Consider the following 16,860-nt stretch of genomic DNA (forward strand, 5'->3'; position numbering starts at 1 on the left):
AGAGGGAGAGAGGAGAAGTTTGAGAATGATGGAAGTGATGTCCAAGAGATGGTCCAGAGGCTGAGGATTGAGAAAGCCGGGAGGAGGCCAGGATGCCTGGATGGCTGCCTGGCCCATGTTCACCTCCCTGCCACACCCCTGTGGGTGCTCTCTTCTAACCTGGAGGTGACCCCTGCCGCACACCAGCCTCCTGTCTTCCTCCTTGGCCCTGGGACAGATCCTTGTTGGCACCATTCCCTGGTGGGCACCAAGAGGACAGAGAGCAGGAAGAGGGGACCTTTGTCCAAGCCCCCAGCAACAACCACTCCTCGGGTCAGGGCCAGGCCGAGGGGCCAGCGCTCAGCCTCCTCCCTTCGTCCTTCCCTGCCCCTTGAGGAATGTGTCCTCTGAGGCTCAACCAGCCTGGCGGTCAGCTCCAGTTCACAGAGGGGGCTGTGTCCTGCCACCCATCCCCTCTGAGGCCCCCATTGTCAGGCCGGGAGGGTTGGGAGCAGGCTGGGGCCATGTCTCAAAGGCCTAATGTTCTCAGAGGTGGGAAGGCCGAGGGGTCTCCCGGAAGGACTAATCCATGGGACACCTGGCTCTTCTCTGCCTCTCTGCCCAGAGCTTGGGCTGGCCGGAAAGAAGGCTTTCCAGGAAGTGGGACAGATATTAGGACAACCTCTGCCCTTGTCTGCCTTGTGCCAAACTGTTCCCTAGGCCTGGCAGAGAGGCTAGAGAGAATTTTTTTTTTTAAATGCCAAAACAAACAAACGGTAAAAATAATGCAAGTTCATGTCAGGAAGTCCTACTGAGAGTCGGGCAGCATACCAGGGGTGTCGAAACCATCATAGCCCCTGGCGAAGGAGATGCGATGGTGATCGTCACCCCTATATCGCAGGTGGGGAGATGAGGCACAGAGAGGTTAGGAAAGCCATCAGGGGTCACACAGGCAGTAAGGGGCGGAGCCAGCCGGACCCAGGCAACTTAGTTGCAGAGCCCATGTCCACCACGACTCTGAGAGCCAGGAAGGGAAGACTAAGGGGAAGACTAAGAAGGATGAGACCCATCCACCCCTCTCAGCAGTTCCCAAGGCACCTCCAAGGCCCCCACAACCTCTCCCCATCACAGCAGAGGACACTGTTCTGGATCTTTTCCCAGGATCGTGCTTTCAGTGTGGTCTCCAATCCATGGTTTTTAGGTTGCTTTGGTCTTGGGCCCACTTAGGGGCCAAGGACCATGGGCTCATATGCCTTTACTGCAGCTCCTCGGGCTTCTACCAAAGCCCCTTCAGGCTGGGTGGAAAGCACTAGTGCATTTTTTTTCCTCCTGGGGCACGAAGCCAGCACTGCTGGAGGGAATAAAGGCCTTCAAGGAGAGCACAAGATGTCACTGATGGTTTCAATAAAAACGCCAGGACTCACTCATCGAATCACATGTGGTCCTTTCCAAAGCAATATTCCCAGTAGCCCCCCATCATTTTGGGGAGCTCCAGTGTACAGCTAACTCCCTCAGGCCTCTGGCTGTCTTGGACAAAGGAAAAGCTCTTTGTATGAGGGGTGAGCTTGAGTTTGGGGAACCTCCAGGAGCTGCTGGGGGCAAGGGTGGTGATGGAGAGGTGCCTCCCGCATTCAGGCGGGCCAGTGTCATTCAGCACACAGCCCTTACTTAGCTGGGCACTTACTTAGCTGGGGCATGGTGCCAGGCTGGGGTGGTGGAGGAGGTGGCCCCAAGAGGACCCAGGAGTCCGGGACTCCCACTATGCAATGGGAAGGGAAAGATCCAGAGCAAAGTGAACAACAGGTATGGGGCCTCGTACAGGGCAGGACTGCCCCATCTAGGGGACTCTGGGGGTTGGGGGGGCAGAGTAGAGAAGTGCTGCCATGAGGTTCAAGATCAAGGACAACCGACAGATTATTTCCAATGTGTGGAGAAGGCTTACAAAATCCAGGGTGACCTCCTAGAAGCAGCAGGCTTTGCCTTGGGTTTAAAAGGCTGAGCGGGACATGGACAGTGTTGAACGGGAAAAGGATTCCAGGTGGAGGAGGCAAGCTGGTCGGTGCTATTTTGATTCAGATACGTGAATCAATAAAGCAGACCTTAGCCCAGAGTAGCTGTCACACGACGGTGGAAGCTACTCTCGAGCCAACTTGAAAGTTCTGGCTGAGCAGTGGGGCCCCAGTCCGCATCCAGCCTGGGCTGTTCGCTAGCTGCAGGGCCCGGGGCAAGTGGCTTCATCTCTTCAAGTCACAATTTCGTCATCCCCAAAATGAAGACAGTCGTAGTGACTTTCTCCTGGAATTATCGGAGCATGAAATAAGGTAAACTGAGAAATGGGCACTTGGCAACCGGCCCGTGATCAGGGCCCAGTTGGTGCCGGTTTTCATGACAATGCTATCTCCTTAAGACCATCTCCTTAAGAGGCTCCAAAAATGATTGGAAGGGTTAGGTCTCAAAAAGAAGTCCCCAAGGGATTGCGAGTCATGGGAAACATCTGAGATGCATCTCGCCCTGCTCCCCAACAGGGCTACCGAGGAAGGAGATGACCCTTTGTGGGTCATCGTAGCCCAGGGTCCCCATCGATGTCTCCTGCTTCTAATCCATCCAAAAGTCCTGGAGGGCCTTCTAAAATAACTCTCTACTCCTCCCCCTCTTCTCTACTCCAGCATCAAAGCCGTGGTGCCCTCCCAGTCCCAGTCTCTCCTCTCAGCAAACCTTGTTGACCTCTCAGAGCAGATCAGTTCATGCCTCTCTTCAGCTCAAAAGCCTTCCATGGCTCCCATTGCCCAGAGCGGAAAACCCAACTCCATAGCCTGGCACCCAAATCCAGTCCTCCACCATCCAACCCCCACCCGCCTCTCCAGACTCCTCTTCCCCATGCCAGACCCTCCGGTCATACTAGGTCAACCACCTCTAGGTCCTCGAACAGCCTTTGTGCAGCTCTGGCTTGGAGCCTTCTTTTACAGGCAGCCCCCTGTCTGTCCCTCCACCTGGAACATCTTCTCTCCCTTCTCTGATGGTTAAATCCTAGGTATGCCCCAGGTCCCAGTTCTGCTACTCTCCCGGAGCCTGAAGCCCTCCCAGACTCCATTCCAGAGCAGAGACATGGCTTGCTCAGAGCTGTCTGCTTCTATAACTGAGTGTGGACTATGGATGCAAAGCTGGAGGACTGTTGGGGAGCACTCCGGGGCAGCCGCCTGGAGGACTGCTGGGGAGCACTCTGGGGCAGAGATTGCTGCCGGGAGAGGCTGTACCCTGCAGCCAGTTCCCCACCCCGGAGTAGAGCAGGGTGGGGCTACCGAAACCGCTCCCTGCCCCCCGCCAGGCTGGCAGGGATGCCAGCAACCCGGATAGAGCCCAGGCGGTGGTGTTGGCACAGCTCCGCTGCCGGAGATGAGGGTGAGACAAACAGCAATTAGCCAAGCACAGGCTGGGCTCTCAAGGCTAATTACCAATTAGATGGGGCTGGGCGATTAGCGACATGAAAGAGACAGTCAGCAAATAGTCGCTGGCGTGGCAGAGCGGAAGGGGGTGGAGGGTGGCTCTGTCCCCGCCAACAGGCCTGGGATCCTAGTGGTTAGTGCAGTCCTGGTATGGGGAGGGGGCTCCAAGAGACAGAGGGGCTGAGCCCCCTAGGCACACTGGGGCAGATCTGCCTTCTTCTTTTGGATTCCCAGGATCCTCCTCTGGGTGGGGCTCACAGCATGGGGTCCTCGCTTGTGTCAGGGTGATGGGTGATGGGTCCCCTGACACCCTTGCCTGGATGAGCCCAGGAGGACCTCAGAGCAGTTAGGTGCCAGACACCCAGTGGGATGCATTTGTGTCTGGAGCTTTGCCTGGCACTGAGTGGGGGCTGAAGGAGGGAGGGGGTGCGCAGATCGCTTCCTGCCTCCCATCTCTCGGCTGCACATTCTTCCCTCTCAGCCTCCATTCCCCCTACACCCCCATCCCATCCCTCTGCTCAGTTTTTCTTCTTTCTTTCCTTCCCCTCCCTCTCACCTCCTCTGTCTCTGGTGCTCACCTCTGGGGCTTTCTGTCTTTTTCTCTGGTTTTCTTTGCATCTCGCTCTTTCCTCCCTCCCTGAACTCCACACTCCGTGATCCCTGCCTCACTTCCGCCCCCGCAGGAAGAGCTGAGATCCAGAGTCCAGGGACTTCCTGAGCACCAAGGCCTGGCCACTCTGGGGTGAGCCATTCCTGTGTGGGAGAAGGTAGGGGTGGGGGATGGGCCCCTCACTTCAGAAGGCTTTCAGGGGTAAGGAATTTGTGTGAACGATCCAGCAGGTGAATCATAAAACCCCACAACATCCAGATCCAGGGCCCAAATCAAGTTCAACCCAAATCAACTAAAGCGAGGATTTGGTTCCTAGACTACCCCCGATCATTCACGTCTCTCTAGTCGCTGGTCGGCTTGAAGCAGATGATCTGGCCTGCTGAAATGCTGGTGACTGAATCTTCCCAATGTACAAAAGCACAGATGAGCCTTCCCAGCCTGGGTCCTCATGGTGGTGGTGGTGGTGGTGGGTGTTCTCTGTGCGCGCGCGCGCGAGTGTGTGTGTGTGTGTGTGGTTGGGGGCATTGGGCACAGGCAGACTAGTGTAACATGTCTTGGCACCATCTATAGGGTCCATATTGTAGACAAGACCCTCTGGGGCCTGCAGAGATGAGAAGGAAAGAATGCTGCTCTCCCAGAGAGGGGTCTCAGAGTTGGGGTTGGCAGAGGGGAGGAATTTAGTGAGGAAAGAGACTTCAGGGAGACCCAGTGGTTCCATAAGGTGAGGCGCTCAGTGAGGGGAGAGAATCTCAGTAGGGCAGGGCGTTCTGGAAGAAAGAGAGGACCCAGATCTAGAAACACGTTTAGGAACGCAAACCTGGCCAAAAGACCTGGTTTGCCAGCCTCTGTTTACCTTGGCAGCCCCACCACAAACAGCAGGCACAGGAGATCAGAGCGCCCTGGGCTCTCATCCCCTGTGTGGGCGGGACTCCAGGGGCTGCCCCTGCCCCCAGGGACAGGTGCCACCACCCTGCTTCCCCTTGCTGGCGCTATGTCCGGAGCCCCGGAAGGTGGGGAGATTCTGCCTCACTAGCTCTGGGGAGGAAAGAGTGGAACACCTGCCAGCAGGAATGCGGAAGAGCCAGGAGCTGTCATCAGTTTGGGGCTGTACCCAGGGCAGGTGTGTGTTGCGCACTCACGTGCCTGGGAGTGGATGGGCCTCTGTGAGGATGCCCATGTCTGTCTGGGCTTCTGGCTCAGGCTGGGTAGCTGTGCCAAGCCCATTCCCCAACAAGCAGCCGGGCGATTTTTCCTGTCTCCCTCCTGCTGTGGTCAGAAAGCCCAGGACCAGCCCAGTGGTCAACCGACCATCATTGGGCTCTGAACTCACCCCTCAGCTATGCCCCCAGGACAATGGGGTTCTTTCTGCACAAGATGGGCACGAGGGACCCTGTCATCGACTTGTGACCTGAGAAACAGAACTGCCCTAGGGTACACCCCCAGTCTTGGTCACACTTGTGGACACTGCCTGGCCTAGAGCCAGAGTAGACCAAAGAGAAAGAGAGGTTCTCCTTCCCGCCTGCCTCAGGAAGGCTTCCTGGGGGAGGGGGCCAGTGCTCTCCCCAAGCTCCCTGATATTCCCTGGTTCTAATGTTCTGGTTGGCCTGCATGCACGGGGCTCCCCTCAGTGCAAGCAGGAGCCGGAATGGGCACGTTACCTGTCTCCTGGAGTGCCAACGCTCCGGTGCCTGCAGGTCGACCCCAAGTAGAAAAGTGGGAAATTCAGCTAGAGGAAAAATCAGAGCCAGATCTGTTGGAAGACAGAGCGCCCTGCCCTGCCCTCAGAGAGCTGAGCTGGAGAGAAGGAGATGTGTCCACAGTCTCCCTGGGAGCCGTAATGTAATGAGAGACTCAATCCTAGTTCCCTTCCTAGCTAAATCTCCCCCCAACTCTGAGAGCACCCCCCTCACCGAAGGAAGGGTCAGTCTGGCTGTGGGGGAATTTGTCCACTCGGGGTTCATGCCTTCTCACACCCCCCCCCAAGAACAGAGACCAAGGCAACCCAGTGAATAGGCTTTGAGGAGGAGGAACAGATGAGGAAAGGGCCCACCCCCCAAAGAGAAGACTGGGAGGGCTTCCTGGAGCAGGGGAGGGTGGGGCTGGGCAGGGACCTGCCGCAGGGACTCTCTGGGCCTGGGGACATAACCTAGTAAGGGCTCAAAAGAGGGTGAGGGTATAGGAAAGAGCTTCAGGAATGGTCTCCTTCCCGTTTATCTGGAGCCCCTCAAAACCTGGCCCAGAGAAGCTGTCTCTGCCCCCAGGTAACACAGCTCAAGCGAAGAAAGGGCACAAGACTTTAGCCCAGGTTTCTGACTCCACACCAAAGCCTTTCCCCTCCTATTCCCCCTTCCCTTGCAGCCCACACCCCCCAGGCAGCCCGGAGAGATCAGTGGGGGGCAGGAAGCGAGGTCCCAGCCGCTCTGCGCCCTCGGCCTGGACAGCTGTTCTACGCAGCTGCTGGGGGCTCTGGGGGCTGCGGCGGATTTGATTTGATTCAGGCCCCAAAATAGCTGTCCTAGCAGGAAGCAGCCCCCCTTCCAAAACCCCTCCAGGACTCTGCATCCGGGGGCTGAGTTGACACCTTAGAGGTTCTGTCCCCTCCTCCTCCCCTGCACTCACCCCCTTGTCTCCATTTAACCCCCATAGCTCACAACCATTGTCCTTCCGCTTCTCCTCCTCCAGGAAGCCCGCCCTGGTCTCCCCTTCCCCCCACTGGGTCTGTTGCAGTCCTTTGCCCACACACGATCCTGCCCCTCCCCCACTAGAGCCCCGCTCTTGGGGAGAGCGGGTCTCTGGGAAGGGTGGGGGGCAGTCTAGGGCTAGGGGCCCGTGGCCAGGCACGGGCGGGCTGCGGAGGGCACACAAAGACGAGGGCTGCTCTGGCCTTTGATGAGTAATCGCTGTTCCCTGGAGCCACGATTCCACTCCGCCGCCTAGACCCCCCGCCCCCGCCCCCCTCCAACTCCTCAAATAAGACTCGTTTTTGTTCAGAGGACACAATGCGAGAAAATGTCACCCAGGGGGCGTGCCCTCTGGCCCCAGCCCTGACAACCGGAGCTCTTAATCACCCGGCCTCCTTCCTCCCCAGCTTCCCTCTCCAGCAGCTGGCTGAGCTGGGGGAGGAGGGGAAACTAAGGGTAGGGGACGCTACCACCTCCTGGGTCCCAGATTTCTTCCAGCCTGAAAGTCTAAGGCCTTCATGTTTCTCCCACTCTGGGGTTCAGCCTCCCCCTCACAAGGGCTCTGTTCTCAGCTCTTCTCTCTCCATCAAAACCTGCCAAGTTCCCTGGAGCTTTCTAGAGAAAGCTCTAGAAGGGAGCTGCCCCAGGGAACTAGGCCAACACTTGGATAAGTACAACAAAGCAAGTTAAGGGTATGGAAGCAAGTGATGGTCGGGAGAGGGCCACAAGTTATCTCTCCAGCAAGGCCCCCAGCAAAGCAAGAGCCTTCCGTGCAAAGGACCTGTGGCCTGTGGTCATGTTTGAGTGGTTTGGAGGGACAAACCCTCCCCCTCCATGATGCCCGGAAGCATCCCTCTTTGCCTGCTCCGTAAAAAATGCACTCTAAATAAAAACAGTGTGCTTGCTATGCACACAGCTTCTAGCAATTTCCCCGACCCCTCTTCTGACCCAGTGACTGCCCCCCAAGCCCATCTATATAGAAATTCTGGAATCTTCATTGCTTCGATCTTTTTCTTTCTTGATCCGCACATCACTCGCACTGGCCAAGCTGGTCTGCTCTCCCTCCAAAGCCTACACCACTTATCCAGTTCCTCTCTCTCCACCACCAGCCCTCCCGCTCACCCCATCTCTCATCTGTGCCTCTTCAGTAGCCTCTGTCTGGTCTCCCAGCCGCACTTTGCCCCCTGCAACGCATTCTCCACATGGCAGACACAGCAATCTTTATAAAATGAAAATCATATTATGTCACTCCCTGGCTTAAAAGCCTCCAAAGACTTCTCATTGCTCCAAGAATGCAAGCCTAACTCTCCCATAAGTAGAGGTAGCCGGAAGATCTGCACGAGATACGTGTTTGGGGGTTCTCACCGTGTGTAAAGGGAGACACCGAGAACATGGTCTGAGGCCAATGGCAGTGACAAGGACGATGATAGCCCTCCTCTGCCTCCGAGGTATAAGCTCATTGATTAAATCTGGGTACCTGAGATCCAGTAAAGGGAAAAAAAAAAAAAAAGAAGAAGCCAACCTCCTTATTTTGGTCTGCAAGGCCTCAGCTGGTCTGGTCTCCCCCACTGTCCCCACCCATCTCCTGCCACTCTGGCCTTTCCCCGGCTCAGTGGGCTCCAGCAGAGCAAAAGGGAAGATTTCAACCCAGCGTGCACTTTCCCAGGCTATGCATTCAAACGCTTGCGTTGCATCCTACCACCCATCAAGCACTGATCAGATATGGAGACAAGATCGCAACAGGGGCTTACAGCCTAGCAGGGGAGATAATAGGAATGGAGAGAAGTATGATGGGATACTTGGGAAAGGCTTCACAGCCTTGAGCTCTGTTTTCAAGGAGAAGTCCAAGTTCACCAAGCAAAACTCAGGGTCAGGATTCTTGGCTGAGGGGACCATGTCTGCAAAGGCAATGACCCTGAACGAACATGGGCTGATCGGGGACATGGTGGGGAAAGGGTGGCATGGGTGGACCAAGGAGCATGCTGGGAGGTGAGCTTGGACCGGGAAACAAGGGTTGGATCATGAATGCACTTGGAAGCCTCATTAGGACTTTGGATTTATCTTTCGGCCACAAGGCTACAGCCAAGATTTTGAAGCAGAGATGTGCATAATCAGATTAGTGTTTTAGAGAGAGCTCTCTGGTAGCAGCACAGATGGGTGATAGATTGGAGAGAGAACAGACTGGAGTCAGAGAGACCAACTGGTTCCGGAAAGAAATGATGCCGCCCTGAACTAGGGCAGGAACAGCCAGAGAGCGAGAAGTGGACACCCAAGGTAAGGTAAGAGTGGCCGGACTTTGGGTCACGTGATAGGGAGGCAGAAGTGTGAGATGGTAGGGATGGTTGTTAATACCCGGACCTCAGTCTTGGCTCACTGGGAGGGTGCCGGGGCTACCCCTGACATGAATACCCCTGACAGTCTGGAGTCGGACTGTGTGCTAGGGTGCAGGTGCCTGAGAGATGTGCAGGCAGAGAGCCTGCTTAAGAAGCTGGGAACCCTGTCTGTACCTGGGAATGAACTATGGATTGAGAGGCCCAGGCGATACCAAGAGCATTGATCTTGATAGAGGTCACCAGTCTCCCAGAGACTCTACTTCTTACCTCTACACACAGTGTAATGTCCCTAAATTGGGGTGGGGGGCAGGAAAGGGGACAGGTAGCTTGGCAGTGGGAAGGGCTAGGGCGCACCTTGCAGGTCCGTGAAGGGCCATGGGGGAGGCAGGAGAGGGGAGAGGCCAGTGCTGGGAACCCGAAAACTGCAGGATCCCCTTGGCTATGGAATCCTTGCTTTAAATGAAGTGTGGGACCTCAGAGATCATCTCACAGATGGGGAAATTGAGGCCGGGATGGAGCAGAATGCCCTGGCTAAAACTGCCCCCCTACATTGCTCATAATCTGGGTTGGTAAGTTGTAGTGTTGATCGGTTTTGATTTATGCACAAGCTGCCTATTTTCATAGAACCTGGAACCCCACTCCCCACTACAACCATGTGTGTGACAGAGAAAGAGCTAGCCCAGGGTCAAAGGAGAGGTGTTTGGGAGAGGCCTGAAGACCCCTGATGCCATCTTTCCCCATCCCTAGAGAGCACCACCCTGTAGCCCGCTTGAGGACGCTGGCTCCTCCTAGCGGCCATAAAGAGCACTGTTCCTGGTCCCAGGTCAGTTTGGAGTCGGAGTCCGCGGGGCATGGGACTCAATTCCTTCTGAGCAATCTCCAAAATGGGCCCAGTACCAGTTATCAGTCCCTAACAGATACTCTGCCTGCCCCTGTAGGATTCGTTCTTGAGGCTTGACCCCAGCAAGACACTGTCTTCTCCAGGCCAGAGTCTTGGGTCATGATGGATGTGTTTCCATGGCTGCCGATGAGGGGCAGGACCCATATCCCACACAGTCATATGCAAAGGCTTTCCACCAGACTAAGAGCCCCTCAAGTGTGAGAACCATGCTTACTTCACCTTCGTTTCCTTAGGGTCTGACCTAATTCAGAAAAAAGGCGAGACACAAAGGTGCATATTACCCTGATTCTGATTATTCCTATATTAAAAATGAAAGAAAGACCAAAATTCTAACAGCAATTATTCAGTGAATGTTGAAGTTAGAGGTGGTTTTTATTTGCTTTTGTATGCTTTTCATTTTTGCTTTTTTCTACCGTGAATACATTTTTCCATTTTCTGATTCAAAAATTAAATATCAGAGCACCTGGGTGGCTCAGTCGTTAAGCATCTGCCTTTGGCTCAGGTCATGGCCCCAGGGTCCTGGGATCAAGCCCCACATCGGGCTCCCTGCTCGGTGGGAAGTCTGCTTCTTCCTCTCCCTCTGCTGCTCCTCTGCTGGTGTTCCCTCTCTCACTGTCTCTGTCAAATAAATAAATAAAATCCTTTGAAAAAAATGAAATATTATACAAAAGAGGAGAGACTTCTCCCTCTGGCTAAATGCCGGTTGTGTTTCTGGGGTTGCCTGGGTTGCTCAGTTGGTTAAGCATCTGACTTTGATTTCGGCTCAGGTCATGATCTAAGGGTCCTGAGATCAAGCCCTGTGTGGGGCTCCACGCTCCATGAGGAGTCTGCTTGAGATTCCCTCCCTCTGCCCCTCCCCCCCCAATCATAAACAAATCTTAAAAAAAAAAAAAAGTTGGTTGTATTTCTGCCTAGGAAGAATAGATGTCTTCTTACACTGCCACATTATCATGGCCTTCATCATCTTAATTATTTGTAGCAGTTCAGGGAGCTAACTTCTGCTGTATGTTCTGGTATGCTCATGTATCCACTTCCTCCTTTAAGTTATCTTCCGTCTCTTTTTTAATTTTATTTTTTATTGAAGATACATATGCATACAGTTAAAGAACTCAAAGAGTTCCAGGAGGCTTAAAAAGACAACCAGAAGTTCCCATTCCTCTTTTCACCCAAATTCCTGCTCCCCAGAGGCCAACACTTGCAATTTTTTTTTAATCTATTTCTCTTGGTATTTCTCTCCGTTGTTTCTAAGTCACATGCTTTATTCAACTGTAAGTTTTTGGCTGTAAATATTACTTGCTGTCTTCCTGGAATGGAAGATGGAGATTTAGTTCACTCACGTACACACCATCTTTCCCTTCCCCCATCTTCCCCTAGAGCTGCCATCTTATATTTTATGAGATCATTAAGTACTTACATTATTATGACTGTGAAAATGTTATTCATAACTGAGTCACGTAGTATACTATGATACTATTTCCTATCTTAAATAACTCCACTTCTCCTGGAATTATATTTGTCTCTCTTTTTTATTTTTTTAAAGTGATTTTTTTTTAAAGATTTTACTCATTTATTTAATAGAGAGAGACACAGTGAGAGAAGGAACACAAGCAGGAGGAGTAGGAGAGAGAGAATCAGGCTTCCCACCGAGCAAGGAGCCTGATGAGGGGCTCAATCCCAGGACCCTGGGATCAGGACCTGAGCCGAAGGCAGATGCTTAACGACTGAGCCACCCAGGCACCCCTGTCTCTCTTTTTTAAAATGTGCTTACTGGGGCACCTGGCTGGCACAGTACACGGAACATGCTACTCTTTAAACTCTTTAAAAAAATAAATAAATTATGCTTACTTCTCTATGTACTTGTTGCTAATTACTCCCCACATTTTCCGACAGTAATTGAAATTGTCAGTATTTTCTAACAAAAATTTTTTTTCTTTCTTTCTTTCCCTCCTGGAACCCTGTTTCCTTCTGTTCCCATCTGGTCTGGGTGATTTCTAGGGTCCTCTAGGCCCTCTTTTTGCCTCTCTCATGTTTGGATCATCCACTTCCTGAATCCTATGTCTTATCTTTAGTTTTTTGCTCTTTTTTCTGCTGCATCTCATCCTTAAGTAACTTCCTGAGAAATAATGCATAGAAGGTAAATTCTTAGGGACCTTGTATTCTGAAAATGTCTTGATTTTAGCATCTCACTTGATCATTTGGGTGGGTATACAAAACTAGGTAGCGAGGCAGTTTTCCTTAGAATTTGAAAGCGTTGTTTCTTCGTATCTAAGTTCCAGTGGGGCTGGTAAGATGTCCGGGTCATCCTGACTCTGGTTCTTTCCTCCTTGTGGGCATTCAAAATCTTTTTGTCCTCGTTGTTCTGAGAGTTCAGGATGGTGAGTTTTGGCATCAGCCTTTCTCATTCATTAAGTTATACTTGGAATGACCTTTTTTTTTTTAAGATTTTATTTCTTTATTTGAGAAAGAGAGAGTGAGCGAGAGAGAACATGAGCAGGGAGTAGAGGGAGAAGCAGGCTCCCTGTGGGCAGGGATCACGATGTGGGTTTCGATCCCAGGATCCTGAGAACATGACCCAAGCTGAAGGCAGACACCTAACCCACTGAGCCACCCAGGCACCCGGGAATGATCTTTTAATCTTAAGTTCATGTCCTTAAGTTCATGATATTACTTATTTGATCATCTGTTTTCTCTGTTCTCATTTTCTGCAATTCCTACTTATCACATTTTTTTTAAGATCTACGGTTTCTGTTTCTGTGTTCTACGTAAGAAATTTTTACCGTAGTCATGAAGATTTTCTCTTGCTTTTCTCCTAGAAGTTGAATAGTTTTATTTTATTATTATTACTTTTTAGTAGGCTCTACACCCAACATGGGGACTGAACTCACAACCCCTAGATCAAGAGTTGCATGCTCTACCGAATGAGCCAGCCAGGCGCTCCAGTTTGATGGTTTTAGCTTTTATGTTTGGGTCTGTGATCTGCTTCAGGCTAATGTTTGTGTATTGTATAAGATAAGGGTCAAATACTTTATTTTCCTCAAATACAGATGATCGGTTACTCCAGTGCCATTTTCTGAAAAGACTATCTATTCGCCATTGGATAACATTGTTAGCTCTGTCAAAAATCAATTGACACAGATGTGCAGGTTTATTGCTGGATTCTCTGTTCTGTTCTGCTGAGAACCAATACCAACACTCCAGATTATTGTAGTTTTATGGATGAGTGAACACATCCTTCAAGTACACTAAACCTTTCAACCTTGTTCTCTTTTTCAAAATTGTTTTGATTCAATTCTGCAATTCCATCTAAATTCTAGAGTTAACTTGTCAACATCTATAAAAGAAAGCTTGGTGAAATTTTGGTTAAGATTGCTTTGAATCTATAGACCAGTGTGGAGAGAATTGACATTGTAACAATATTGAATTTTCTCTTCAATGAATATGGTGTCTATTTTTCCACTTATTTCAGTCTTCTTTCATTTCTCTCAGCAATGTTTGTAGTTAGTGTTTGTTTGTTTGTTTGTTTGAAGCTGGATCCAAGTGCAGCATGGAGCCAAACATGGTGCTTGAGCTCGAAACCTTGAGTTCAAGACCTGAGCTGGGTTCAAGAGTTGAGCCATCCACATACCCCAATGTTTGTAGTATTTCATGGTTTTGATGTTATCATAAATGGTATTTTTAACTTTCAATTTCCAAATATTTATTGCTGATTTTTATAAATTAACATTATGTCCTGCATCCTTGCTAAACTCACTTATTAGTTCCAGTAGGCTTGTTTTGTTTTGTTTTGTTCTAATAGTTTTTTTAAATCATTTTTTAAGGATTTTCTTCATACACAATATAGTTTTGTTTCTTCTTTCCTAGTCTAAATGCCTATTTCTTTTTCTTTTTTAAAAAATATTTTCTTCTGGGGCTCCTGGGTGGCTCAGTGGGTTAAAGCCTATGCCTTCAGTTCTGGTCGTGATCCCAGGGTCCTGGGATGGAGCCCCACATCCAGCTCTCTGCTCAGCGGGGAGCCTGCTTCCTCCTCTTTCTCTCTGCCTGCCTCTCTGCCTACTTGTGATCTGTCAAATAAATAAATAAATAAATAAAATCTTTTAAAATAAAATAAATTTAAAAAAATAAAAATATTTTCTTTTGTCCTAGGAACCACTGTTTATTCAAGTCTTCCTCTTCCTATAACACACAATCAGATTTATATGTGGTTTTTTTTTCTGTATAATATTTCATCAGCTTTTTAAAAAAATTTCTTTTCACTGTACCAGAATTCATTGTTTATGCACCACACCCAGTGCTCCATGCAACACATGCCCTCCATAATACCCACCACCAGGCTCACCCAACTTCCCACCCCCCACCCCTTCAAAACCCTCAGATTGTTTTTCAGAGTCCATAGTTCATCTCTCCCTCATCCATGGTTCATCTCTCCCTCCAATTTCCCCCAACTCCCTTCTCCTCTCCATCTCCCCATGTCCTCCATGTTATTTCTTATGCTCTTTAAAAAATATTTTTAAAGATAACAGGGGCACCTGGGTGGCTCAGGTGGCTGTCTGCCTTCACCTCAGGTCACGATTCTAGGGTCCTGGGATCAAGCCCCTTTTCAGGCTCCTTGCTCTCAGCAGGGAGCCTGCTTCTCCCTCTCCCTCTGCCCCTCCCTCTGCTTGTGTTCCCTTTCTCTCTGTCTCTGTGCCAAATAAATAAATCTTTAAAAAAATAAATAAATAAAATAAAAGCTTAAAAAAGATAACAGACTTTACTGCCCAGCCATCAGAAGTATTCAAACATGTATTTTCCTACATAACTTAAACTGTGAGGTGACCAATGTTAAATAAAATGTTCATTTTCATCATCTGCTTCAGTTCAGGTCTTCTTGACCAATTCTTCGTTTTACCTTCCAGCTGCAAGCTTTTGAGGCAATAAAGTGTTTTTTTTTTTTTTAAATTTTGGGTTTTTTTTTTTTTTGCAGTGAAGAATTTTTAACCACAATAGGTGGGGACTTGAACATTCATTGGCTCGTAACCACTGGTATTCGTTTGTTACATGCAGCCGTGTTCCTCTTGGTTTGATCACAGCTGTCTTCTGAAATGTTTCTGGAAAACATCAAGATGACCTTCATTCACCTTCACTTCATAGGCTGGTGTTGTACCTCAAAGAGCCCAGTGGGTGGCCTATGGACATTGCCACCCAGCATTGCCTGCCCTGCAATGGGGCTTCACATGGCCCTCTGGCCTCAGTGCCCACGCAGAAAGTTTCCTATTTATTTCTCTTGTCTATTGTAGGCTCTTATACTGGCTAAGACCTCCTAATGTTGGTTAGAAATGGTGAGAGTGGGCAGCTTTGCCTTGTTCTTGACTCTGAGGGGGAAAACATTCAGCCTTTCATCTCTACCTATCTTACTTAATAACATCTTGTTCTAGGTTCGTGGGTAGTTGGATCTTTCCCTTCTAGGGTTATGTTGTTTAGCATTTTCATGCTCCTTGCTTTGTCTATGATTCTGCCAACTATTTTCTTTGTGCGGCTTTTGTTTTGTTTTTCTTGGCTGTTTGTGTCTGGATTTTCTCTCTCATGTTATGGCTTTTCTCAAATTTGGACTTACGTCACTTTCTGAATGTTCTGTTTGAGAGTAAGGTACTCAGAACTGCTGGTTAGCCCTCAAATCCTTTCTTCCTGTCTTCTTGGCTACCCAGCTAAAGAATACATTTTCCAGCCCCTTTTGTGACTAGATGAGGTCACGTAACCAAGTTTTCATCAATAAAATAGAATACAATTTATATGTGCTTCTTCTGGCTCGTTTGCTTAACAACAAAACTACTGTCCTAAATTTCCTGTTTTCCCTTCCTGCAGGCTGCAACACAGATGGCCCAGTTAGGTTAGGTAAAGACAATCTTTTAGGGGATGGCCAACCCATGAGATGAAAGGAAACTAGGCCCGTGAATGGCCCATGGAGCAAAGAGAAATTAACTTCTAACTTCTTTAGTCCACTCACTGTAGTTGGGGGGGGGGGTGACTCCTTAACACAGCAACTTAGACTTTGTTCTAACTAATGATGTGGTTTTGGAATATAGGTGAGATTGGGAGCCTAAGACCAAGAAAGAATTCTTGAGCCGTTTTTGGTGCAAAATGGTGGGTTATTAAAGGACAGAACAGCAACCGTGGGCAGAGAGAGCTGCTGCCCTGGGGTTGTGAGGCGTGGCTGATTATTTTTATATATATGAATATTGGGGGAGGTAAGGAAAAAGGGAGATTTCAAAAGAACTTTCATATACTAAAGAGGACCTATAAGATACCTGTGGCCTTGCCATTGTCAAGTGAAGGCTGTTTTCCCCTCCAGCAAGACATTAACATCAAGACAGTCCAGCGATTCCTGGAAGAATGTCACACATGTCAACCCAGGAGTGGAGGTGGCAGGGAGGTTGTGGGGTGTCCGCTTCTGCTTTGTCTTCAGCTTGCCTTCTGCTCCTTCATCTCACTAATACCCCAAGTAACTCAAGCACAGAAGAGTTGGTCAGAAGCTTCATGGGCTTGAGTGCTCATCCAGTGGCAGGTTTCTCTCCAAGACAGTGACCCTCCAGATGCCAAGCACTGTTGCATGTTCTGGGAACGGAGCATTGAAGACAGCCAGCTAAACCTTCAGCTATCATAGAGCTTGCATTCTGGAAGTCAGAGGAAAAAACTGTGGTTGGTTAGGGCAGACTCATACCATCCGAAGGATGCCACTGTGGCTATCTCTGGTCATTTGACTGCACCAAGTGGAGCCAAAGAAAGGGGCAGAGAAGAGAGGAAAAGAAGGAAAAAGAAGCTGCAAAAATCCAGTCCTACTAGAATCCAGAAATGGATCTAGTTTTGTTAAAATTAAGTGTCCATACACCACTTAGGTAGTAATCCAGTTAAAAACTCAAAACCTGTATGGAATCAT

Source organism: Mustela erminea, chromosome 18 (genome assembly GCF_009829155.1).
Source record: "Mustela erminea isolate mMusErm1 chromosome 18, mMusErm1.Pri, whole genome shotgun sequence".
NCBI classification, from domain to species: Eukaryota; Metazoa; Chordata; class Mammalia; order Carnivora; family Mustelidae; genus Mustela; species Mustela erminea.